Genomic DNA, 27228 nt, shown 5'->3' on the forward strand with positions numbered 1-27228 from the left:
CGGATCAACCAGAGGCAGAAATTTGACGCTGCTTGTTCCAGGCTTATAGGTATCTCTTGGTAGCCAATCACGCTTGACATAATACCGTGTTTTCCCGAAAATAGGACAGGGTCTTATATTTACTTTACCGCTGAAATTGCATTAGGGCTTATTTTCTGGGGATGTCTTATTTTTCTCATGTACAAAAATCTGTATTTACCAAAACCTGTAACCAATAATACAATGCTATAGAAAGATACCTCTGTGTTACCTGTAACCTGTCAAAATCACAGATTTTTCTGTTATATACCAAAAGTCACGAATAAGAATGGACAAAGAAAATTATGATTCATGAAAAAAACACAGCTTCATAAGCAAACAAGTGTAACATAACAAGAAAATGTGCTGACAATTAACATATGATTAGTTATAGTGTCACACCAGAGTACTGTAGGTTAATTAATCCTGTGATTTCTTCACCCCCTGCTCCAGTGCTTTGAAAATCTCCCACTCTCTCTCTCTGCTCTCTCCTGCCTTTTGGTATCCCTCTGTGTACCACATGACCGCATCCTCTGAAAAAGCCAACAGGGCTTAATTTCAGAGGAGGGCATATATTTCATCCTTGCATGATTAGCATGCTAGGGCTTACTTACTTATTTTCAGGAAAACACGGTAGTCTCCCATAGATCGGCTGTCCCACAGGCATAGGAAACAGCAAAATTGTGTGAATCCTCCTTGCATTCCCATCATCAATCCAATGACCTTTAGATCCCCACAGATGTTCCACTGGTGTGTTTTATAGTGGATTGCTTCAAGTAGTAACTTCATGTTGTCATAGGACTCCTTTAGGTTAATGGAATGGGCAATCGGTAAACTTGGTTTGGAATTACCATTATCCAGTAAGACTGCTTTCAAGCTTCTTTTTGAGGAATCAATGAATACATGCCATTCAGATAGAACATGGTCTTGTGACAAACTGTTAAAGAGTGCAATTTATATCATCACAGTAGCACAGTGAGCCATCACTAGTGAAGAACGTTGTCAAGTTATGATTTTTTTTTTCTGTAGTGAGTTACAGTTACACCCTTTGCAAGCAAGTGCTTCGGTTTAGTTCTGCTTTGTCTTTGGAGAGATTTAGATCATTAAAACAAGATCATTCAGCTCTGCTTGTTTATAGGTCTCTGGTTCTGATTCTTCATCAGCCAAGTAATCAGGATCAGATAATTTGGGGTTGTAACTGGCTGCAACTCCAGCGATTTCCTCATAACCTTCTACAGAAGCAAGTCTATCATGTGGCGGTACCGGAACTGGCAATAAATCATCATAGGGAACAGGCCTTATTGCAGAATTGAGGCTGGGATATACAATTTTGTGCTTAGTTTTACCTGAGAATCCACTTTTGTTGACGCGGCAAAAAAGGCAGTCCATTAGATGGTCTTGTGGTTCTCTCCACACCATCGGGATTGCAAATGGCATTGCTGCTTAAGCAAATCACGCAGTCCCTTGGAACAACTGGTACAGATAACATGTGGAGCCCAAGATTTATCCTGGTCACCAAGTGAACAGCCAAAATATAATTTGTTTTTTTAAAGTTCTGTGGTAATTTGGCGACGTTGTGCTTTCGTCGTGAATGAACCACACATATAACAGAATCTGTTTGGATCATTAACGCAATTTCTAGGCATGATGACAAATGAGATCAATCGCAGTTAGTGCGGTCTCTAACCTTAAAAAAAGAAAACTGTTGTTAAATGTTGTAATATGTTAGGGCTATTTATAACTAATTTCACACAATATAAATTTAGCTGCATCACAAAAACTAGACGTGCTAAAGAAATACTGAACACAGATTTGAAATCCGCATCAAAAATACCACCAAGCACACATGAAATTATATCTGATGAAATTGACATGTTGACTTGTGTTATTAGTTTGTATTTTTTACTGTTATCAAAAAGTATGAAAATTTTTTAGCCATTTTTTTTAATGTTCAAATAATCCTGCAAATAATATCTGTCACTGCTTTCTCTAGGTAATTTCTCCATTCTGCATGTCTAGATCTGCTAGGGGGGAATGATTACAAAACATGAAACTTACAAAATGTACTCCATGATAATTATTACAGGTAGTCCCTGAGTTAAGTACATCCGACATACGGACGACTCCTAGATACGAACAGTGCTTTCCTGCTCACAAGAAGGTTTTATGGGGGGCAGGGGGTCGGTTTGCATGACTTGCAGAAGTAATTTTTCTTAACAATGCTGAGACTGAGCTCTTTTGCAAGCTCTTGTAACTCTTTAATGACCAAGACAAACTCTGCAGTTGTTTCTTTTTGTATATTAAAGCACAGCTTGTTCCAGGAGTTATTGAATGTCTCGGCTCCATATAGATTTTTTTGCTTTGTTTGTGAATAACTCACAGTGAGGATTATCATACAGTAACTGACACCACGCTGCCTAATAATATGTTGAGACAAACATCTGTCCTAATTGCATTTATTAAAATAATGTACCTGTTCCAATATACATATAAATTCAATTTAAGAACAAACCTACAGTCCCTATCTCGTATGTAACCCAGGGACTACCTGTAGCGAGATGTATGCTACGGAATTCTGATCATGTTATTCAATTGGAATAATTTTTACATTACTATGAAGTGTATACAGGGTTTTTTTTCCAAAGTTTCCTTTAAATAGTCACTGTGTTGCAATTATTTTGACAAATTTAATCAATGTTGAAAGATTAGTAATAGAATTGTATTAGCTTGTAAATTTAAACCTAAGATTGGTGTTTGTATTGTCTATTCCAATAGATACATTTTTTTATAATAAGTAATTGGATTTGTTTACATTGTATATATTGTGAGCTTTTATCAACCTGGAGGTCTGTGATTAGTACCCCCAGCGTGGCTGCCATCAATCAAAATTTCCTGGACCACCTTCTTCATTTTGAAAAATGTCAGGGTTGCAAAAGGCCTGGTACAGGTATACTCCTTTAACCTCTTGTTCAAGGGACAGCTCTAAAATTTGAGACTTCCTCACACTTTGTTTTTACAAATAAGGAAGGTAAATCTCCCCAAAAGGTTTTGCCTAGATACACTTTAAAATCAATTACATTTCTATGTACAAAAATCAGGCCATCGATAATCCGGTTCTTTCAGTTTTTTAGATTGAATTTCGGATCGCATTTTCAATACAGGGACTGTAGTACACTGTTTGGCGACTAATTATGGCGCTGTTCTGCAGAAACAGCTGTTAGGTCTTGCTTGCTAAACTAAGTTCAAGTTGAGACGTCCCTGCTCCCTGGAACTGTGCTAGATGTCCGCGGTGCTGCGGGGAGGAGGCTAGCCTGTGTGTGAGAGGTAAGTATATATTACGAATTTTTGAAAATCCAGCACTAATCATGTGTATGATGTTTTTTTGCATATTCTGCTGGTGCCACAAAGGTTTTTCTTTTTTGTTCATCCTTTTTACAAAGTTCAGAATGAACCTGATGAAGAGGTAGCTAATACTTAGCTATACCTTAGCTATTCTTACTTATAACCCTGCAACAGTTTTATTATTATTTATATTATTAAAAAAAAATAATAAAAAAAAAAAAATATATATATATATATATATATATATATATATTGAAAACACAAGAAAAAAATCATAAGGACTTATACCCACCCTTTCTTTCCTTTGAACTCCTGTAACCTCTTTTTTTTTTTTTTGTAAATACCAGTAAGGACCAAACTGGGTTAGTCACCAAGTATTTCTCATGAATAGACAGAGAGGCAGGACAGAAAGGCAACCTGTGACAAGGCTCCAGAGAAGCCTTGGTGTCAAATTCAGATGTGATTGTTATTAGTAATTAGCAAAATGAAAAAAAAATGTATTTTTGGTAATTGTAGCCTTTTGACGTTAATTGCAAAGCCCCTGAGCATTGCATTGTTACCAAAACTGCAGAATGTGGCCAGTGGGTCTGTGGAAACTTGTCCCAGAATAATACAAATCAAAATGACATATTTTTTAATAATGGCTATCATACTCATGTAGTCCACTAGGTGGTAGTGTTTACACTTACAATGATTGCATTGTACTAGCATTTTAATCAATAATTGAACAAATGTTACAATATTTAAGGTGGAAATGAAGCTATATATATTTTGACACCACCTGATGATTTTTAGCAAAATCATTTTTTTCTATTTTTTTTCCATTTAGGACATGTTCCCTTGGGCCCCTCTGACAACCCTCCACTCCAGCAATTTCCATTAAAATGCCATGGTAGGGAAATCTGCAATAAGCTCACTGCATTACTTTGTATTTTCATGATTTTGTGTATATTTTGTGAAATACCTTTTTCAGTTTGATTTTCCATTAGGTCTAAGGTCATGGAGCAGATATTATCTTTGCAAGCTATTCTGGTTATCTTGGGATTTATTTTTATTTATTGGTGCTTGGTAACATAGTAGTGTGGTTTAAAGTCAGTTTCCAGTTGTCACTTTTATTGTTCTGCCAACTTTTGTGCTCCCATTTGTAGATTTTCATAATTTGTTGCATATTTAATGGTTGTCAAACAGAACAAGAAATGAAGGGAATTTTCCCCATCAGGAACACTAAGGGTTTAATATTATTAAAGCTAATCATCTCTCTTAGGCCTTAAATTCTCTCTTTGCCCGATTAGGGATTTTTCCATTGAATCACTGAATAGGCAACAAGGGTCTGGCAGACCCGAATGGTTCTCCATGAAAGTGTATTAAATTTCAATTTCAAAATGTCATATCAAGAGAATGTATGGCGTGTAGTTGGGCTGGAATTTATTATCATTCGCTAATGTGGTATGGTTGTATCTCATTCTTTCTGCAGTATTTGTATACTGTGTGATATAGTTATTATTCATATTATGGGAATAAGTGACTAAAATAATTAAATTGTTATATTTGCACTACACTTGATGTGCATCCTGATGATGGTTAAAAAAGGCATATCTGAATGCCTTCGGTTGCTATCTTAAAATGTGCAATAATCCTCCTGAGATATATGATGAATATTACATGTAAATTCTATCTATTCTAGAAGGGCTTTACACCTGCTGATACAATCTGTGCATTATATTTTGTTTCCAATTGATGGCAGCATTGTACCATTGTACCATTCAGTCTGCTGTACAAGCCTATTAGAATCATATGTAAAGCATAAAGACTCCTGTAATACTGTTTTATGTAAATTACAACTACCCGGAATTAGTCTTTATGATACTTCTCAACAGTCAAATGTAATCCTGCATAGAAAGACACTAATACAACTTATTTTAAGGTGCTGTGAGCTAGATGGACAGAATAGAGAGTACAGGAAAGCTGCAAAGTTGCTATAGGAAATGAAGGTGTCACCCCATGGCTACAGAATTACAAATATTTTTACAGGTAGAATAATTCACACATACGTATTTAGCTGATTAACACTGCTCAGTCTAGATGATCTGCTTCTGCTTTAATGATAGAAAACTACTATATGTTATTACAAAATCAGCCTTTAAAGCAAACCCCGTAGTCCCACATATTTTGTTATTTCAAAGATTTTATTGAGTTTTTCAAATAAGGTTTTACTATGACAATTTAACATAAAAGTAAGGGAAAACACATGAAAAAAATAAGGGTCTCCCTTAACAATAGCAACACATCGTACAAAATGCGAATTCATAAAAGGGTCTCACGAGGTTCAAGTTAGCTGTGTAATTTTGAACTGCTCCCCTGTATTTTCCACTGCAGCAACTTATGGAATCCCTATGGAGAAAATGTTTTTTTTAAACCAACCTATCAAAACAGTTTCAGCTTAAAGAATAGGAAAACATAGCAACCCATTTGTTTAATCAAAAAAGAAAACATTACTTTACTCCACTTCTACCACTACTAAAGATTATTTTCCTTCTGCTTATGGCAGGAATACTTTCCAATGTAAGTGACACTGTGATAATAGGGTCAGTTTAAGAGAGTTGGATGAAAAAGCTGTTAGGGTCCTGGACCCTCCAATATGATAGTTCTAGTGCCACTTAATTGTGGACACCATTTGCATTATGCTTTTGTCTATATGGCATTTTAATAATGCATTACATTGAAATTCTTATTAATGGTTTTATAGAAGTGAACAATCACATTGTATTTTTCATTCTTAATTTAACTGTAGTGGTTGCCAGGGATTTTTTTCTACTATATATTTTAAAAATCCATTTTAATTCATTTTAAAATTATAGTTCATATATAAATAATGCTTAACTAGAAATGCCCAAGAATACTTATGCAAAAAAATAATTACTAAAAATTTACTAAAAATAATTACAAAAAAATACATTCACTATCATAAAACCTCCAGAATGGTGACAAATCCCAACAGAAAAAAGGGAGCTGGCAGCTTGACAAATGAGAGCTGGATCAGATGGCTTAAAAAGCAAATCACAGGCTGGTGGTTAAATTTGCCCGGATACAGTATTTTCTATACACCTGTAGACAATAAAAAGGTGAAGACCACTCTAGAGAAGCCTTTTTTTTTTTAAATTAATTTTTATTACATTTTAAACAGAGCAGTACATTACAGTTACCATAACAAATTACTTAAAACAGCAATGTGAATACATAAAAAAAGGGAAACAGTCAAAGGAAGCACACAACAAAATATTATAAAACAAACAACGTTAAATGTACAATACAGTTAAAAGGATTGTATCCGTTAATGTTTACAGAACAATAGATGCATGCAAAGGATTGTCTCAACACAATATTCAAATGGCAGAGCTTTATCAAAATGTCCAGATAATATTTTAAGCTGGATATGTAGGCCTGTTGTGTGGACCAATGATTTAAACAATAAAGATATAAAATAAAGATGGTCATAAAGAAGAGAGGAAAGAAGAAAAGGATAGGTGTAAAGAAGACAAGAGGGTGGGCGAAGGAATAGGTCGGGCCAATAATCCAATGAAGTGATGACTTCTTATATTACTACCATTACCATTGTGTGCTTGGGGGCCATACCGGGTCAAATATTCCAGGATGAGTTGAAACAGTTCCCATGGAGCCAAGATAATTTCAAATTTGTCCAATCAGTCATACAACCTGGCCATAAGCTGTTCTATGAGTTGAATGTTCTTAATAAGATTAAGAAGTGGGGGGGGGGATCAGATTTCCAGTACCTGGGCATAAGGCATCTGGCAGCCAGTAAAATATGAGCCACTAAACATTTATGGGGTTTACATATTTCACGAATAGGAAGCCCTACGAAATGGGTCAAAATCCAGGATAATAGGTTTTTGAAACATCTTCGTTAGCAAGTCGTTAACCATTCACCAATATATGGTAATACATGGCAAAACCAAAAAATATGCTGTAAGGTGCCGACTTCAGAACCGCACCTCCAGCAGAGGTTACTTACACTGGGAAAGATCTTATGGAGCACCTCCGGAGTAAAGTACCAATGCATTATTGTTTTATAAGTGTTTTCCCCATAAATAGTGCACAAGGAGTTTTTTTCTGGGCTTGCTGCCACAGTATTTTCAAAATATCCTCCGGTAGAGCTCTGCCCATGATCTGTTCCCACTTTTGCACATAGGCATGTTTCACTACTGGGGGATTCAAATCCAGGTGAAGAACCCTGTAAATTTCTGAAATTAAACCTTTCTGAGAGGGTCCGCCTACACACCATTTCTCAAAGGGGGTAGGCAGTGTAAATACAAGGTCCCTCGTTAAAGTCTGAGCATAGTGCCGAATTTGTAGGTAACTATAAAAGGAAACGCCTGTTACCTTAAATTTCTGGAGGATCGTCTAATATGAAAAAAAGCTTCTCGTACAAGGGTGTATTTTTTGACCATGGTAAAAAAACAGGCCTTTATGCCATGGATGAGCCATGTGTCGAGTTGTGCCCTCTGGAATTTTCGAGATGTAAAGAAAGGATGTGAGGAGTGAGGACTCTGATGTCAGCCTGAATCTACATTTACATTGAGCCCAAATTTGCTTTTTGATCTGCATTGGAGTTAGCAAGGATGGAATTCGGGTGAACAGGTGCAATTCACAAAATCTCTAGTTCCAACCAGGGGGTAAAAGACTCAGCGTCGTCCAGGAGGCCAGAAGTCTGACATGCGAGGCAAAGTAGTATTTAGTAAAGTCTGGTACTCCTAAGCCTCCTGCAGTACAAAGGGAGCACATTACTGTTTTAGAGACTCTATGTATTTTGTATCCCCATATAAAATCCAATACTGTTGCCTGAAATCTCTTAAGCAACATCAGAGGAACTGTCACTGACAAAGTGGAAAATAGGTGTAAAATAGACATTTTATCAAGAGCAATGTGACCGAAAGAAAATTGGTAATGTTTTCCACTTCTTGAAAAGGGAAGAAACTTCCCGAAATTAAGGGACATAATTACTTTTGGACAGCGTGTGATACTGTTATAATTATTATATCCACATATCTTAGTATATTATTAATGGTGATCATTGGGAAAAATGGCTTTCTTTGCTGGCCATTGAGAAGAATGCCACTCTTAGAGATCATTGGTGTAGGTTAATCTGACCTGAGAAGCACATACTGCTCATGAATCTCCCAGCAACCTCTAGAGAAACCCTAGTGTGCCGCAGAACTCTGTTTGAGGAACACTTATCTAGGGAGTCACTGCAGTTCCTTTTGGGGTGACATTTTATCTTCTTGCAGTTTCCAGTATTGCTAAAAACACTGCCCAGCCAAAGAAAAGTTACACACTGTAACAATTTGTTGATTACTTTGATACTTACTGCATACATTCACTGTGGTATTGTTTCATTAGGCTTATGCAATGTCACTGTTTTGTCCATCCTGAGTTGCATCAATTTTTTAACAAGATTGATGTTGGGGGTGTGGGACCTCTGTGTAAAGTCTTTTCCAGCATATTCCAAAAATTGTGCTTGACATTTTTCTGAGAAAGACTTTCTCAGTGGGTGAAAATGATGTCCCATGCTCCCTACACCACTTTTCCTGTTTGAGCCCTATAATTCCTGGCAATGTCATCTTAAAAAATCCCTTAATGGAAAAACCTGGTCATTCAGTATAATCAGATAGGTGGCTGACTTTTGGGAATATAACATTGCTGAACCAACTGAAGCAACTCCAGATCATATTAATGCTTCCACAGGCTTGGGGACATTTTTTGGCCTAGCATTCCACTTTGAACTTTGTAATAAAAGGTGAGAGGAGTTTGGAAACCAGGCACCTAAATCTTATCGTATCTTATCTAGTTCCTAAGTGGTCTGAAAAAGCAGCAGGTGATTTTAACTTATCAAGTAGCCACCCAAAAATGAAATGTCTTTTTAAACCCTATTACATGAGTCCATAACAGCACCTTTTTGCAGAGGAAGTGAATTGTGTAATCTGTGGATAGGAAGACCCTTACTAGACAATGAGACATTTACATTCCAATTTTCTGTGCAGTTCTTTGACTGCCTGTGTTCCTGTTTCTGTTGATCAAGTTCACTGAAGCCCAAATAACAATCTCTTAACAAGGCATAAACCTGATTGTCCGGGTGACAAACCAGTTTGATGACAAAAGTTTGTCTTTTCCTGTAGTGTAAGATTAGTTGTTTAATCTGCTAGTCATGACAAATTATTCTTCTTCCTGTGTTCTATGTTTAGTATTTTTTTCCTTTGGTTGTTTATTAAAACGTTTGTTTTCTTTGTGCAAAGAGGATTTCGTGGACAATACACTATTTAGAGCTCATTTATTAAAGTGTTTAAGGGCGAGATGTTTAGTAAATCATAACAACTATAAATTGCTTTCACAGACTAAAGCCTGAAATAATGACACGTATCAGCTATGTGATACAGAAGTACAGGTGTGTTGAGTGCAATGATGGCCAATGTGAACCAAGGCAAATACTAAAGATGGTCTCTGCTACATTGACCAGGGGAGCTGCACAGGGTTCTGTTCTATGCCATCTGTCCAGGGGATGATCGGGTTTGTGATCCTTTATCCACAACAGTGTTTCTTGACATTTTTACTAGTGGAGAACTCTTGAAATCACTATCAGGTCTTCAGGGAACCCCTTCTATAATTACTATATCCACAGCTCCCTGTACATTAGTGTGGTGGTCAATGGGAAGAATGCCTCTTACTTTGCTGACCATTGGGAAGAATGTCCCCCTACAGATAGCCAATAAGATCATTGGTGTCAGTTTAACTGACTTCAAAGGCCAAATTTGCTTAGGGAACCTCTAGAAACCTATGGAGGAACCCTGGTTGAGAAACACTGATCCACAGTCATTCTACACATCTACTTTCAGTACAGAAATCTATTCCCTGTTACTTGCAATTAGAAGCAGTGGGCAGCAGTAAAGTAGTAGGGTCTGTTCACTTTGCAAAGTTAATTTGCAATAAAATTGGTGAATGTGATTTAGCTGTTCTGACTTCAATCATCCAATCCCATGCAAGCAATACATTTTCCTTGTACATGATTGTTTTTTTTTTGTTTTGTTTTTTAAACAAACATTTGCCATATTAACATGCTGTACTTTAGTGAATGAATCATGTTGTCTTTGTCTTGCTAGTATTTTATTTAGAGGCGGATACAAATAAACCACATTGATACATTTGTGATATCAATTGTCATTTTAACTTTTTTTGTTTATTTAAAATGTTGACTTTAAAGCGTAACTATGCCCATTATACTCACCTGTCCTATTCCATTGTAAGGAGCTGCTATCTTCTTTCTTCTTTTCTGTACACAATCTTCATCCTTCTTGATTGGATGGGCCAGGATGACCTAACTCCCAAACAGGTGCATCTGCAGCTCAGTTTTTTTTACAGTTTCCATGAATGATCAGGCAGGTAAGAGGGGATTATTGCAGAAGGGACATATGTCCTAAAATAATAACCCGCCTAATCAAGAAATTTAAAAGTGGAACTTTAGTTCTGCCTTTAGCTGGTCACAACTTCATGGAGAAGGAGATTAAGGACATAGTGGATGAGATGCCTGCATGTCATTTTAATGTTTCTGCCAAAGCTTTATTTTTACAGTGATTTAACAGCAGAAAAAACAGCATTGTCACCATATTGAACAAAGTAGAACTTAAACTGATCTACTAGTTGTATGAATACGAAATCAAACTATGGTACAGGGTATAGGCTAATAAAAAGAAACAAAAACACAATGTTATTATGACTGACAGTCTTTATCATATAAGCTGTTTTTTTTCTTTTCACCATAGTCCCACACGAGGACTGCTCACAGCTAAACATTTAGTGTCTTGTAATTGATTGTTATATAAACCTGCAATTAAATTAATAATTCGCTCACCTGTAAAATACCAATTTACGGAACCACCTTCAACAAGCTCTCTAATTTCAGGGTAATCCTCTATATTCATCAGTGTTAATGCCATCCTTTTAATCTTAAAGTACTACCTATTCACATGAATTTTCCCACCGTGACAAACAGCCTTTCAACAGTGTATTCTGATGTATATGCATGGTTAGCTGAAAAGGATTCATTTAGGTCATAAATGGTCAGTTAGGTTAAATACTGTCATTGTCCTCATTATTAAATTAGCAGTAGGAAGACAGATAAAAATGAATAACAAAGAACATAGTACATCCAAGCTGGGCTGCTCTTTACCTGTAATACTTTCACTCACCTTGCATTTCTTTGATAAAATCAAACCTTTGTGATATCTCAGTGGGGTTTATACAACCTTCATTGAGAGCCCATGACACAATGTAAATCCCCCTTATTAGAGACAGAGTGTTCTCAGTAGGGTGCTGATCACATGTTAGGCTGGCTAAGTTTCCATCCCATTTCCTGTTGTTCTTTAATGTTTTCCATGAATAATTTTTCTGGCCTAGTTTCCTGCAGCTAATTACTAGGCTCTGGCTAAGCTGCTTTTGGTCATCTGGGGCTGTAAAAGTGTATTGCAGAAGTAGGTGATGCTGCTATGGGCAATTAACCCTATTGTGACAGTTTTTATTGTTTCTTGTTTTCTTCAGCCACGTCTGGCATTTATGGGCTGTTTTGCTCCATTTACATTTTAATTTTTTTGTGCCAATGTATCACATAGTAGAACACCTTTCTCTTGACTCCATTGGGCCTGATTTATTAACGCTCTCCAAGGGTGGTGAAAATACACTTTTGCCAGTGACACTGGGTGATCCAGCAAACCTGGAATGGATCTGGTCCAGGATACAAAACATATCTAGCAAATAGCCAATTACTTTAAAGAAATCCATTCCAGGCTTGCTGGATCAGCCAGCTTCACTGATGAAAGTGTATTCTCTCCAACCTTAGAGAGCTTTTAAAAAACAGGTCCCATGTCTCAATAGAGCTCACAGTCTCTGTCTCATATACATAGACTCAAATACACACCAGCCAGTATGGTTAAAAGTCAAGAAACTTTTACAATGTGGAAACACATATAAAGGTAGCTTCTGATGGAAACCCAGAGTGCTAGCAGTGAAGCTACCAATATTTTAGGGTAGTAACAAGGAAGTAACGGGTAGTAACAAGGAAGAAACCAGCAGGGTTTGGTAAGGTTAAATATGCTGCTGGACTAAATGTAGGATACAGATCAGATATATAAACAACAAAAAGACAGGATGATGGTGTGTTGACAACTTTAATCCAAACTTTATTCATAGGGGAACTGCAGGCTTGTTCTAAGTTACTAACATAAAACATCCGTATGAGGTTAACAGCTGGAGGTTCCTAATGTACACAAGTTGTCTTTGTTTGTCTACACAATTACCTTTGTTTGACGGCACTTCTGCAGTAAGCTTCATATCTTTGCAGTTGTTGTATGGTTGACAGTCATTTACCAGACAATTCCTTCTTGTGCCTGCAGAGAACATAATACTAGGTCAGCCAACCTAATGTGAAAATAGTGCATACACTACCTTAGCTGAATACACACATACACATCTTACACTATCCTTTACAGTATCCTTTCCTTGGCATCCCCTTACAGTCATTAGATCTCTGGTCATCTAGGAACAGCTCTGGAATGAGGAAGGAAAGCTCTGAACCTTTACCAATATGGCCACCTTTACACAGAGACACAGCGCAAAACACAGCATGGTAAGTCCACCTGGTAATGGAGAAAACACATCTGAGGAAAATAAGAAAACATAAAAAAAGATCAAGCCAGCTCCTTAAACAGCTCAGGATTGTGATAGTGGTCTATTCTTCCAACTACTCCTAATTTAAAAAAGCATAGTCCTAATATATAAGTATATTTCATTCAAATATGTAATAATGTGTTTTGAATATCATTTAATGTTCACGTTATATCAGAACTGGACCCTGTAACCTACAAATGCCCCATTTATCTACAACTGGATAACAAAACAACACAGAACTACCTCCTCTGACTTTCTACAATTGCTGTGTGAGTTCTAAAAACTTTCTTAGCTGTTCCGGGTATGACCCAAGCATAGAGGTGGTAACAGAGGTTTTTAGGCAGTCATCATTTGTGAAATTATAGGGGGAACCATTAGGTGAATTGAACCTATGTTTATTTCATACATTCAAAAATCTTTATAGTAATTTTAAAAGAATCAGTAACAGGCATTTGTAAAAATGTTTTATTTCAGTTTTATTCATGAGAGATAGATGTGCGTGCTGTCGTTCACTTATATTTTCTCCTTCAGAGAAGAAATGGCAGCTCAGCGTCAAGTTATATAACCATTAGGGCTGACTTATTTCCTGCCTAAGTAGCTAGGTCTGTGTACACACATTAGATTTTTGTCATTGGAAACGATCTTTCACAATCATTTCCAAGAACAAAAGACTGAAAGATGAATGAATTAGCGCTGTACACACAGCGCCGTACTGTTCTATGGCAAGGTGAGGGGGGAGAACGACCGAGGGGCAGCCCGCTGCATTCTCCTTCCTTCTCTTCCATTGTGGTCATTGGTCTTCTTTTGCTCATGGATCCGCTGGGACAAAAGTCAGATTCTCAGCTGAGACAAGCCCCGCAGCTTGTATCAGCCAAGAATCATCTGAAGTGTATACATAGCCTAAGCAATGATGACACACGCTGTATGGCCTTACAGTCTAAGAAGAATGGCCTTACAGTGGAAGAATACAAAAAAGCATTTCAAAATCTAGAATATATTACAACTCCAGAGTATAAATTATGATTTCTACAGATACCCGGCGGTAACTGGTTCTCATAAAAAAAAGCTTATAATTCAAAGGTAAATTTAATGTTTGCTGGAAACAATTCTGCATGAGATTTTAGTGTATATTGGCATCACACAATAGATTTGTTGGCTGCACATCCATGATGTGAATTTCCTGGTGGCTGTGGAGGTCATTGAGGTACAGTGTACCAAGAATACATCCTCCACACCATTATACCAGGCTGAAGCATTAATATGAGCCGGGATGGATCCATGCTTTCAAGTTTTTAATGCCAAATTCTGACCCTACCACCCAAATGTTGCAGTAAAAATCAAGACTCATTGGACCACCCGACTTTGAGGTGATCAGAAATCTCTGAAAATAATATACTTCACATACCAAGCAGCTAGAGAGGTAAATGAAGACTGTTTTTTAAGCTGATGAAGAAGAGGTATGATTACAACGTACACTCTCATTTCATGTTGTATATGTGACTTTAAGAACTGTGCTCTTGTTGCTGTTGTGTGGATAACACATAATTTTTTTACGCTTTGGTCAACAAGGTTTACAAGGTCTGGCTTTAATTTTAGTGGATGATTTTCTTGTGACATTAGATGTAGAGAAAATCTTTAGCAGTTGATGTTTGACAGTTATGAACAGGAACAGTCACAACATTACCAAACAGTACAATAATTCAGCAAGGATGTGAGTCTGGGAGATAAGGTATGTTGTGTAAGTGACACATGCTCTGAGGCTACGGTTTTTCAGGAAGATAGAAAAAAAATTCTGAAAAAATCTGCAAACAGGCTGAACAGGAACACAGAAAGGACAACCGTTGATCCACATGGTGCAGTGACATAACTAGAAACAATAAACCTACAAGATGGTCTGTAGAAAAGAGACCAAAACATTGCATTTGTTTGGGGTGGGGTGGGGGCTGGGGTTAATAATGTTGGCACACACCTAAGATAACATGAACAGTGAAAACAGAACAAGTTTTTTTATGCTTTTCTGAGAAAGAATATAACAGCAATGCTGAAATGTTGTGCTAACCTTCCCCACCAGGTAGAAAACTGTAATCCAGGCAGATATTAAACACTGTATAATAATTTATGTTTACGTATAAAAATTAAATTTGTCTCTTGTTAGGCTTTGTACACACGTTAGATTTTTGTCGTAGGAAAGGATCTTTCATGATCCTTACCAAGGAAAAAAGACTGAAAGATGCATGAATGAGTTGTGTACATACAGCACAGTTCTGCCTAATACAGAGGGAAGGGGGGAGAACGAGCGAGCGGCACCCTGCTGTGCTCTCTCCCCTTCACTTCTATTAAAATTGCCAGGACGAATTGGTGAACAACATCGAAGAAGCGCTGTACACACATCAGATTTTTGCCCAATACCAGCCCTGAAGCGATAATCGAACAAAAATCATCTGACGTGTGTACTTATCCTTTGGCTGGGTACACACATGCAATAATTGTCGTTGGAAAACGAACGACTAACGACAGAGCAACGATTATTCACAATTATTTTTAACAATCGTATAGTGCACAATTCTGTACATACTGTAACCATATAATCCACCAATAATGTACACACACTAGATATGATTGAATGATGCAGGACGTGACATGTACCGGAGAAAGTGTACCACAGAACCATCCACGATTACTACACGACTGTACACACAATAGATACCAAACGATCATCGCCTAAACGGATCCGCTAGGATGGTTGTTTGCTTCCAGCGACATTCCTCATTCATTTTTTCTAAAAAAAAAAGAAGTCACTAGGCTGGCAGTGCAGTGTAGTGTAAGGCTAGGTACACACGTGCAATTGTTCTCCGCCGATAATCAGCTCAGAGCCAATATCAGACGAGAATCGTGCGTGTGTACAGGGCTCGTCGTCCATCAGCTGAACGACAGTCCTGGCGGATCCACGTACGATGGACAACTAACAATCATAATGCAAAGTGCCCCTCTGCCGCTGTTCCCCCTCCCGTCTCCATAGAACAGAATGGTGGTGTGTGTACAACACTCGTTTATGCCTCGTGCAAAATGACTGCACGTGTGTACATAGCCTAACAGGGCTGTGCAAATCTCATCACTCTGCAGACAGAAGTCTTTTTGGCACAAGACATGTTTTTTAGTTGTACACAGTTTTCTCACCTGTGTATTAAGCTGTTTGCCTGCAGTTCAAAATTAAAATTTGTCCACAGCCACTCAGCATTTGAACCTCTAATTTGCAGTCTTTCAGTAGTGACCAACTACATTTCATTTTTTGAAAAAAGATTAAAGAGCAACTATACTTAAAACTCAAAAAAAAAAATACAGTCACTTTCAATTCTGCAGGGCAGTCCGATCACTCCCACGTCGTCTCGGCATCCATCCTGGAGCCAGCGCTCTGGGCGCCACCCTCTTCGTCTTCTCTTCTGGGTTCTTCATCCTACGTCACCCAACCCAGGTGCGAGATCAGGTGACATAGGATGAAAAAAAATTCACTGCGCAGGCATGGGATCGGCAAATTTTTCTCTTTGAGCAAAAAGACTCCTTCTGCGCATGCCCAAGATACCCAGGCATGTGCAGAAGGAGTGCCCAAGATGCCCAGGCATGTGCAGAAGGAGTGCCCAAGATGCCCAGGCATGTGCAGAAGGAGTGCCCAAGAGCCTCCCGGGATGCCTGACATAGGTATCCCAGGAGGCCTTGCACTCCTATTTATTCTCGCCTGCCTAGGCAGCCCAGAATTAGGGGGCCGTGCTGTACTTTTGTTTTTGTTTTTTTAAAAAGGTGTTGCACCTTAGAAAAACTAAGATTTTTTTTTACCTTACATAAAAGTATTATCTACCCTTTTATGTAAAGTTAAAATTCTGAGTTTAGGTACACTTTAAGAACTGAAGGGTAAAATTTGTTGATGTGGTCAACCGTCATATGCTTCCTAAGCAAAGGTTTTCATGAACCAGTGCCCCTGTGTCACCTTTGAAACAACTGAAAACATGAAATACATTTCTATTGCGAATATATTTAACAGCTAATAAACCACTCAGATTGCAGCTACAGGACATTACCTTAGCCATTTGTGTCACTGCAAGTTCCAGCATGATAGTTCATAGCATAACATTGTTCTTGGACTCTCTGTTCCAGAGTGTTAAGGGGGAGAAACCAGTGACCTTTGTACTAGAGCTCTAAGATAGGACATTTGCATTCCTCAAATAATCTTAATGTCAGCTTGCTTTCTAATAATAGTTTTATATAGATTGATTGCAGTTCCTGATGTGTTATTAGCTCACCAATGTAAGAAGCTTGTAGAGTTTCTTGTAAAATATGGAAAAGGATATGAAGGCGATCACAGCTGGCAATAAGTCACTGCATTAGAAGCTACAGTATTACAATGTCAATATCTGAGCAATTTAAGAGTTTCCTTTTTGTAGAGAGAAATATGGCATTCCTTGCATGACCTGTATTTGACCCCCCCCCCCAAAAAAAAAAAAGACATTATCAATGAATGAACAGAGTTGTAGGTTGCATTTCTTGAAATACAAAAATCTCCATATCCCCTCATAATATTTACTAGGAATAAGGCATTTTCTGTATTTTTTTTTGTATTTGTTGATAATTAGGACTATCAATACACACATTAGATGAGTATCGTCGGAAATGAATGGACGTCCAGTTGTCCGACGTCATTCATGGATCTGTCAGGATGGATCCATAATCCATCAATTAGGAATGACAGTTATACAAGTCAAGGTTTGGAGCACAGTGGGGTTCAGCTCACTCATCCTCTCCACTCTCCATAGAACTGAATGGGTGCTGTGAGCACTCTGTGCTCTTCACCATAAGAAGGCTTAACGGTTGTTCCTGATTGGTCATTCACCAATCCACCAGGGTTTATTGATATATGATGTTGGGGAACAGCTGTACACATGTGAGATCATGGGTGACAGTATCTGATTTGTGTACATAGCTTAATACCATTCAAGATTTTGGTTCAGTGCACATGAAAGGACAAAGATTTTAGACAGAAACAACTCCAAAAGGAATAAAAAAGCACAAAAAAAAAACAATGCACCTGTTATATGTCAGGACTGATAAGTGTCAGTATATTGCATTTTTGTTGTTTAGATAATATTTTAAGATTCCTGAACACTGTAAATATGAATATGGCATACTTTACCTTTTGTTACCTTCCTTTTAACGTCACATCACAACATGCCTATGGAAAGAGAAGAAATTCAATACAAGACTTTGGCAGCTATGATAAAAAAACAATTGCTTTATAAACAGCACCTTCAGTCTAAACACACAGGGTAGGTATGGTGCTGTGTCACTGCGCATTCACAGGGCACATCACAAAGTTTCCACCTGCATTTTCAGGATGTTTTTCTACCTCGGCCATAACAAGGCAGTGTAGGTCATTGTTTGAATTAGTACGCAGTCTTACTCCAGCTGAAGTCCAGTGATTTAAAGAAAAGACGACCAATTCAAGTCATCCTTTTGGCAAACAACAGCTGCACAGGAAGAGGAAAACTGTTATCCATGTTTGACTGATGTACTAAGCTCAATCCATGGAGGAGTTTAACCAGTCCACGTCTGTATACCAATATATCCGACAGGAAAAGACATCACAGGAAAGCTACCGAGCTGAACAATAGTGTGAACTGGATTCCACATTGCAGTCATGGAACATCTGTTTTCAGTGTTTTCAAATGAACAGCTAAAAAAGTTTTATTAATTTTTTTTTTTAAAAAGGAGCTATGAATTATCATAACCAATCACAATGTTTAGCAACATCATTGGCGTGGGGATAATGGATAGCATACAAACACTTCACCTGGCACCCTTATGAATTGTGTGCATGCATTCACCTTTTCATGTTATATATTGATGAGTGAATGCACATTCTCTGCAGGATCAGGGCAGGGAAAGCTTCTATGGGTTCATACACATATTTAGCTTTGATGTGCTAAAAAGATGTTATTGACACAGCAGTGCCAACGTTTATTTACATCAAGTCCTGTGTACTTGGTAGGCAAACGAATGGGAATACTATAGGTGCATGCAGCTGTTATATGAGAAGATGTTTGAGAAGAGAAGACGTAGGTGAGAAACAAAGATGTGCAGAGAAGCTACCAAAATGACATTGCATGTTTCACTGAACAATCCAATACAGAGTAATAAGCTCCTATACTGATACCTAGGGATAAATGACACTAGAGAGAGGCCCGTAGCCGTAAGAATTAGGCGCAGTGACTACATGACCGGGGGCTGGGCCTAGCCCAGAGCTTTTAAGGGGTTAAGAAAAAGGGTAGTGCTGCCAGAGGGGGCTGGGCTAGTGTACAACGTGGGATAGGAGGAGATTAGGAATGGGAGATGTTAAAAGGGGCTGACGATAGTGAGAGGCTCTCTTTTGGAAAGAAAAAGTTTCCCACCCACCCTCCCTCTTATGTTTAGGTAGAGTTGAGAGGTGGGTTCGTTTTAGAGGTTGGGGTCTTGGAAGGCAGGGATTCAGTGTATTGAAAAGGGTTGGTAGTAGAAGGCAGTTATGACAATGGTGTTTATAAGGGATGGGCTAGAAGGTCCGAGCTCCCCGGGTCATGTTTTTGTTATTAGTTTAATGCATTTGTCTATATAGACCAACCTCAAACAAACAAATACAAAAACCTTCTATTAGGATGGTCCAATTTTCTTTACTAGGAAAAAAATCCTTCCTGTCCCATGTTGGCAATCAGATAAAACCATGAATCAGCATTGTACTATGTAGCTAACTGTATAAATCCATATCTTTCTGGGAAGCACCCAATACCCCTTTAAACAAGTCTATTGTATCTGCTATAACCAGTTCCTGTGAAAGGCTAGTCTTATATATAGAGGTTCTGCTTTGTATTGTCAGGAGGGTTACAATTAATCTACAGAAGGAATATATTATTAATAAAAAAATAAGGATGGGTGAACCAAATCTGGGGAGCAACCAATATGGTAGAAGACGAAGAAACATTTTATCCTATCCTGCCTTGGAGCTTGTAAAACCCTGTGAAAATGGGCCCAGAATCTAAGGAGCCCCCCTACCTCCCATAAGGTGGCATTTAGATAAAACCCTGAATCCGCAGTGTACTATGTACTCTTTGTAATGTAGCTTCTTACCTCCCTTGACTTGGAAATAGGAAATTTTAAAAGTTTAAAAGGAGTCCCACCCCCTTCCTTTCCCATTGCCAACAAACACATCCAACCTAAATATTGGCAAAATTATAAAGAGAAGGATAACTAAAGCAACAAAACCTGAACAGTTATTTTATAGACAGTGTTGTACATTGCATGGAAGTACACTTTCTCCCTTTGTATTCAACATTCACAATGATTCTCAAAGCCACCTTGAAATAGAGACGAATGTTGGGACATTTAAAAAGACAGCTTATCTGGTTCCTTTCCAAAAGTTGAAAAGTCTTCTGAAAGTCTGGCGGAATCTGCAAATTGCAGACAAATCGTCTATTGCAAAGTTAATGTTTGCTCTGATTTGGTTAAACACTGATGCCACAAATGATTGGTTGGATTGTAGTTTTGTAATTTTTACATTAGCAGGCCTTGTCTCTAGTTGTAAGATTCAGTATGGCAATGTATGAGAACCATTAATATTATTATTACACAGTATATAGCACCATCATATTACGCAGCGCTGTACAAAGTCCATAGTCGTGTCACCATTAGTGTTCATACAGCAGGAACATGGAAAGTTTGTGCTCCCCGGCACACAATAGTAATGATAGGCTTTCCTATTACAGCACTGAATTCTTACAGTTAACAAAGAAAGCAGATTTTCAGTGACATCAGCAAACGGAAGGACAGATATAAACAATAGGAAATGTTCATTGACTGTGAACCTGCTACACTGAATAGCTCCAGGAATGTGCAGCTCCCTGGCTGGGGAAGACATTGTAAACAAAGGTTTTATGAATGGCGGTGCTCAGTGGGTTGTGCAAATCAAAGTTCATGGAAAAGGGTCATTTCATTGTTATCCCATGTAGTGTCCAGCTGCTGATCTGCACATATGGAAATTGTCCCTCACAGTCAATCACACTTCATTTTACACTTCACAGAAAATGGAAATGAGTTCTCAGGTAATGTCCTTGAAAGCATTATTGGATTTCTAGTAACAAAGGGGAACAGACAATCATTTTTTTTTACTATTCCAATTATCTGTACATATTGGAAACTAATAACAGACAATTTCCAGACTATGCTTTACACTTGCTAAGTTCTATTGCTCCAAAAAACACAGAATTATGTAATACAAATTTAGTGTAAAAAAGCAATTATTTTTGCTTTGGAATGTTTTAGTTTCCAATTCTTTGTAATTGTTCAAAATTTAATCCTTATTAGAGACAAATGGAGTCTTATGTTTTTATTATAGGCGACACAGGACTCTTTGGATTATTTTTATTTGGTAATAACATTTAGCAGGAGTAGTGTTTTTATTATTATAAAATAAATGGCTGTTTATCTTCAAAAGGGGCTGAAATGTACCTGTAACTCTGTTGGCAAAACCATCAGATGGAATAACCTGTACCTCCACTAAGAATTAGTATTAGGGCCCAGTGCCCTTCTGAATCAAACAGGTGCATTTGGATTTTTTTTTATTTACCTAGTGATAAGTTCATTAGCTGGCACCAGCAGAACCGAGCACTTGCATACATCCAGGGATATCAGCGTACTTTTGACCCCAGCCCACATGTTTGGTAAGCAGTACACACATATCCAGAGTGCAAACCAGGCAGTCTAGTAAAGCACCTTGTACAAAGGTCATCAGCTTGTCTACATCTTCAACATTGCAGAACACCAAAAATGGTATCCTGAACACAATAATAATAAAAAGCTTATTTTTATATCAAAATATGGCATTTTAGCATTATTTAAATTTTGAACTTTGAAAACTTTGAAGACAGGGACACCATATGCCAGAGAAGACATTAGGAGTGCACAGTGCAGGAAAATGGACATGGCTAAATTGCACTTATTATTTGGCAAGGCTTAAAAAAACAGCCTACATATTGAACCTGATTTATTAAAGCTCTCCAAGACTGGAGAAGATATACTATCAATGGAGAACCAGGGTAATCCAGCAAACCTGTAATGAATTTGGTCAATGATTGAAAACATTTGTCGATACTTGGGTAGCGTTTAAATTGACTGGTGACACACACTGGTGTTTGGAAACGTGTAGTAAATATTAGTAGCGATATTAAAAACAAATATTGTACAGTGAGGCTTCCATTTTACTGTATACTGTATTAAGTTTCAACTTTAGGTTTTTGGCATCTCTTGGTGGCAACATCTGGAAACTCTACAATGATTTATTCGTAGAGACTCTCCAAGTTTGTTCTCTATTTTCTTTTTTGATACATTTAGTATTTCATCAGTCTCGTAATCAGTGTTTATTACAGTAGTTATCCTCAGAACACAGTTGCAGTGTTGCTTCTTGTCCTGACTAACCAGATTTTACATCATTGAATGTCACTACAGGCAGATAGGAGGTTTGAATCAGAATGCAAACGGAAGACAGAAAAGATTTGTAACTTTTTAAACTTTATGTTTAGAATTGATAAAAAAATATACAGAGATAGGATAGCATATACAACTATGTTATTTATGCCTTGCAAATTAAAAATCTAATATCAATCATTTAAAAAAAATTTTGTATTGCAAAATGTAGTAGAGAGGATGGTGTGGTCATTCCTGGAGATGAAGATTGTACTCTGTGACCTAATGTCCCTTTCTGCATCATTTTTAAGCTTGACATGGACCTTATTTTGACCTCACATAAACGTGCATCTTATATATCTACAACTCACAATATGTCTTTATGTTCTTCCCAAAGTTGAAACCTTATCTCCTCTCATCTGGATTCGGTAATTAAAAACAATAATGGAAAGACTGAATAAAAAAGATGGATATGCCTGCTGACAACCAATGCAGGTCAGGGGCTTGGTATATAGTTGGGATGTATTGGAAGCTATTGGATCACACATCATGCTTGTTTCCCACATGTAATGTGATCAACAATATTATATTCATGTATGATATACAGGGCTATACTAAAATCTTTTGTTTCACCTTTCGATGCAACTTTTCTAGCAATAATGACTTCAGGTTATTGGCTATAGTTATGTGCAATATACACACAGGCTAATGATACTCTGATTCTTTTTTAAATGGAGAGTAGATGGTTTGTAATGTTTGCAAAGAATGTCAAGGGTATTTGAAATGCATGAACACTTAAATAGGTGTCCGTTTGACTCTGAAGACATGGGGTTTGTTGGGAGTAGCATCTTCTGTTGGGAAATAGCCATTCCTATATACATTTGCCATAGAGTTAGAGTTTATTTCTTCCCCAGATGTGTATGTAATGTTTGTATACATTGTTTAGAAGCAAGATTTCATAATAACATGAAAAATGTTAAATATATATTTATACAAATAATCTTCAAATATTAAGTAAAAACTAAATAGGGAAATAAACATTTCTTTGAAGGAAGAACACAGTCTTCAGGGATTTTGAATCCATTATGGAGTTAGTAGGCAGAAGATCATGATCTGCAATTCTAGGTAATTGGTCTTACAGGCTGTAGAATGAAGGGTGGAGCTGTGGCTTAATTGGATTTACTTAAGCTTTTAACACCATAACAAACATAAAATAGATAAGCACAAAGCAATATGAACACCTAATGAGCAGCAGTGATAATGCAGATAATAGCTGATAAAGATCAGAAGTGTGGCAAATAATTGGTGATCATGATAAGAAAGGAAAGTCAGAAACATGAGACAGCAGTTTTTAATTCTAATCATTTCTTTTTACCAACGTATAAATAATGCTATATATATATATATATATATATATATAAATCTACCTTGTTGTGAAATATACCTATTGTTTGCATGTGTTGATTTGCCACTTACATTTACAATAACATTAATTTATACTAATACAAGAGTTGAAAACAAATACCCCAAAGTATGTCTTATGTGTACTTACCCACCAGCATTGCAAAAATGGCAAGTTATGCTTCAAAGTCTCCTGTTTTTTTTAGATTTAATTTTTTTAGCAGCAACATAGTTCCTTAAAGAGCAGTTTTAGTGGAAGCAACAGTAAACATTTCCAATTGTTAAACATTGCAGAGGGAGCTGGCTGATAAAAGACCAGACAATTTGACCTAATCAGTCTATTAACTGTTCTAATCACAGGTTGTGTTGGTTGACCAAGATAAAAGTGAGGTCAGAATGTGTCTGTACTGTCCATAAGAAATGTTTTTAATAGAATAGTGGCTGAACAAAATTTTACGTTTTGGCAAGTAAACAAACTTTATACTTTGTTATTTAAAGCCAGTTTATGTAATTACTTACAGTTTTACTTACTTTTTCAAATGTGGTTATTTGCTTACACTTTTCAGTTCACAGGCTTTCCAGGATGAACATATAAAACATAATGGAAAGGATTATCATGTGATATTGCTTGCCTGATTAAGTATATCGGGGAGATCTAGAGTGATAGAAAATTATCTCTGGTTTTCTGTTCCCATACAGTGGAAAGTCTCTCAATCATCAAGTCATGAACTTGCGTGGTAAGCTATAAATGATTGTTATGTCAATTAACACAGCTCTCTTCTGTCTACTTTAACAATAATGCATTTATTTGAGTAGAGAGTTATTTTTTTATATTAAGTACAGTACATTTGTATAAAGTTCTCACAAATCCCATCTGTTCTTTTGAGTATTAGATGTAATAGCAAAAAACAGAATACTGTTTAAGTTTTCAAAGCCAATAACAAATTGTCCCTGCACATTTTAAATGTTTTAGTGTTATTAGATACCATTGGTTGACCCTGTGTGGGTCCTAAGAGAATAAGCTCTTCCTAATCCAAAGCAATGTACACATGTCAGATAATCGCTGCCAAGATTATCAGTGAAGCCGGTTGATCCAGCAAACCTGGAATGGATCTGGTCAAGGATTGAATACATTTGCTAACAAATAGCAAATTACTTTTAGGAAATTCATTCCAGGTTTGCTGAATCACCCAGCTTTACTGATAAAAGGGTATCCTCTCAAGCATTGGAAAGCTTTAATAAATCAGGCCCATTGCATCTACAGGGTGTATACTTAGGCTGCAAGTTCTCCTAGTCCTAGGTTACAGGACCATAAAATTACTGTTACCAACCTTCATTTGCTAGGTCTGTATTCTTTTACCACCTTCTATACATGAAGTAGGATTATTAATTCAAAGCTGTTCTATGTCCAGGTTTATTTATTTGTACTAGTTAGAAAAAATTCTACAAAGCTTATTATACATTTTTTAATTATGTTATAGAAGTTTTCCTTATATAGATGATTTAAAGTACCGGTGAAAGGTGCTTTTTTTCTATTGTAGAGAATTATTGCTCACTTTTTTATTAGTTTGTAGTTAGAGAAAAGCACTTCTGAAGTGAACACAAAGAAATTCAATCCTAGCCCTTAAAGGGGCCCTGTCATACCTGAAAATGGGGGCTTCCATTGTAGGCGCCGATAATGCTGTGTTTGATTTTACACAGCAATTCTGTAAATGAGTGTCAGAACAGTGTCACAATGTCTCACCTCTACTTATTCTATGACAACAATCCTGATCATACTGACAGCAAAGCATCAGAATAACAGCTGGGAAAACCAACTTCTATTAAGCTTGTATGACTGTGTCCCTTTTAAAGGTTTGAGAACTTAGGCGTCCTGCAGTAGGACCAACTTCAGACAAAAACTAGCAAATCAAAGGCAAAGACAAAAACTGGTCAAACCATATAGCAGTCAGCCCTAGAATCTGTCCCTACTGTAAAGAATAAATCTATCTAAAATATTTCATCCCTAATTCCACTGTTGCTGTTTTCCAAGGCCATGTACTAAATACAGATACGGAATAAGTTATACTGTTCTGCCTATTTTCTTATTATTGTGAAAGTTGCTCATAGTATATGGTCATATATGGTCCCAATATATGGTTAGTTCCTCATGGGCATATTACTGTATTTTACTATGTATAGCATCACAGCTGCTTTTGCACTATGCCTGGCTTAGTTAAACTCAGTTTGTTTTGGATTGACAGGGGGAGTGTTAGGGCCTCTTGTCAGGGTTTTTTTCTCAATGCAGTCTGTTGTAGTGCAGTACACTGTTAAAAGGAAATTTCCCAACTGATTCACTGAAAGATGTTCTGCTATCATTCAATTTTAATAAATATAAACCTTTTGGCTGCAGCTAGGCAATTAATTTCTAAATGTATATTGATATATATATGTATATTATGACACAAGAGTTGTTTCATTTTCTTTTATGGCATTACAAAATTTATGTAATCAGTTGTCTGGGATGACTAAATGAAAACTGTATGGGGGATTTACAAGTAATAATAATATTAAACTGTCCCTATAACTTTTTTACAGTCTGCCCTGGGGTCTATTTCCATTCAGCTGACTAGTTGTTTTGGTAAGAAGACAAAGATATCCCATATTTGTCATCCACAAAAAACAAAGAAAAAACAAAACATATACTCTACTATTAATATCAATATATAACAGTATATCTCATAATAAGATTAGTGTAATATAATGAGAATGTTTTTACCAAAATGTGTTACCGTATTGTAGTTTCCCCTACAACATTTTCTAAGAAACAAACAAACATAGGCATTCCTTGACAGTATAAGCTACCAGTATGAGACAATATGTGAGATTGTGGGGGGAACTACTAGCCCTATATATATAAAAATAGTCCTAGTCTTGGATCACCAGCATGCCACATTTTTTGGTGCACTAAGCAGAGTTTATATTTGGAGATATCAATTCTGCTATAAAATAAATATATAAATATTAAAAAGTCAGTGCAGAAGAAGTCTTGGGCTTATACATTTTAAGAACTTAGGAGGCAGAAGAAAGAAGTAGGAGAAAAAAGAAAAAGTACATTCTTTCTGATCACATCAGAAGACAAAGCCCCTGATTCATCAATAAAATCCGCGCTCGCTGGAAGCGCGAAAGTACGCGCGGCCATCGATCGCGGATTACCGCGGTCCGGACTCGAGTGTGCGCGTACACTCGCCTCACTGCCAGCCGGATTCCAGACTTCAC

At 37.1% G+C, this 27228-nt stretch overlaps 1 long non-coding RNA gene across 4 annotated transcripts in view; it reads left to right on the top strand.

Annotated features, from left to right (window-relative positions):
- The window catches only part of LOC140327070 (uncharacterized), an 86027-nt gene that overhangs the window by 12012 nt on the left and 46787 nt on the right, over positions 1–27228 (top strand). For all 4 annotated transcript variants that reach the window (XR_011919978.1, XR_011919976.1, XR_011919979.1 and 1 more), the window contains exon 2: positions 24537–24707. This is a non-coding gene — a long non-coding RNA (uncharacterized lncRNA). The remainder of the gene's footprint in view (positions 1–24536; positions 24708–27228) is intronic.

Source organism: Pyxicephalus adspersus, chromosome 3 (genome assembly GCF_032062135.1).
Source record: "Pyxicephalus adspersus chromosome 3, UCB_Pads_2.0, whole genome shotgun sequence".
Taxonomy (NCBI): Eukaryota; Metazoa; Chordata; class Amphibia; order Anura; family Pyxicephalidae; genus Pyxicephalus; species Pyxicephalus adspersus.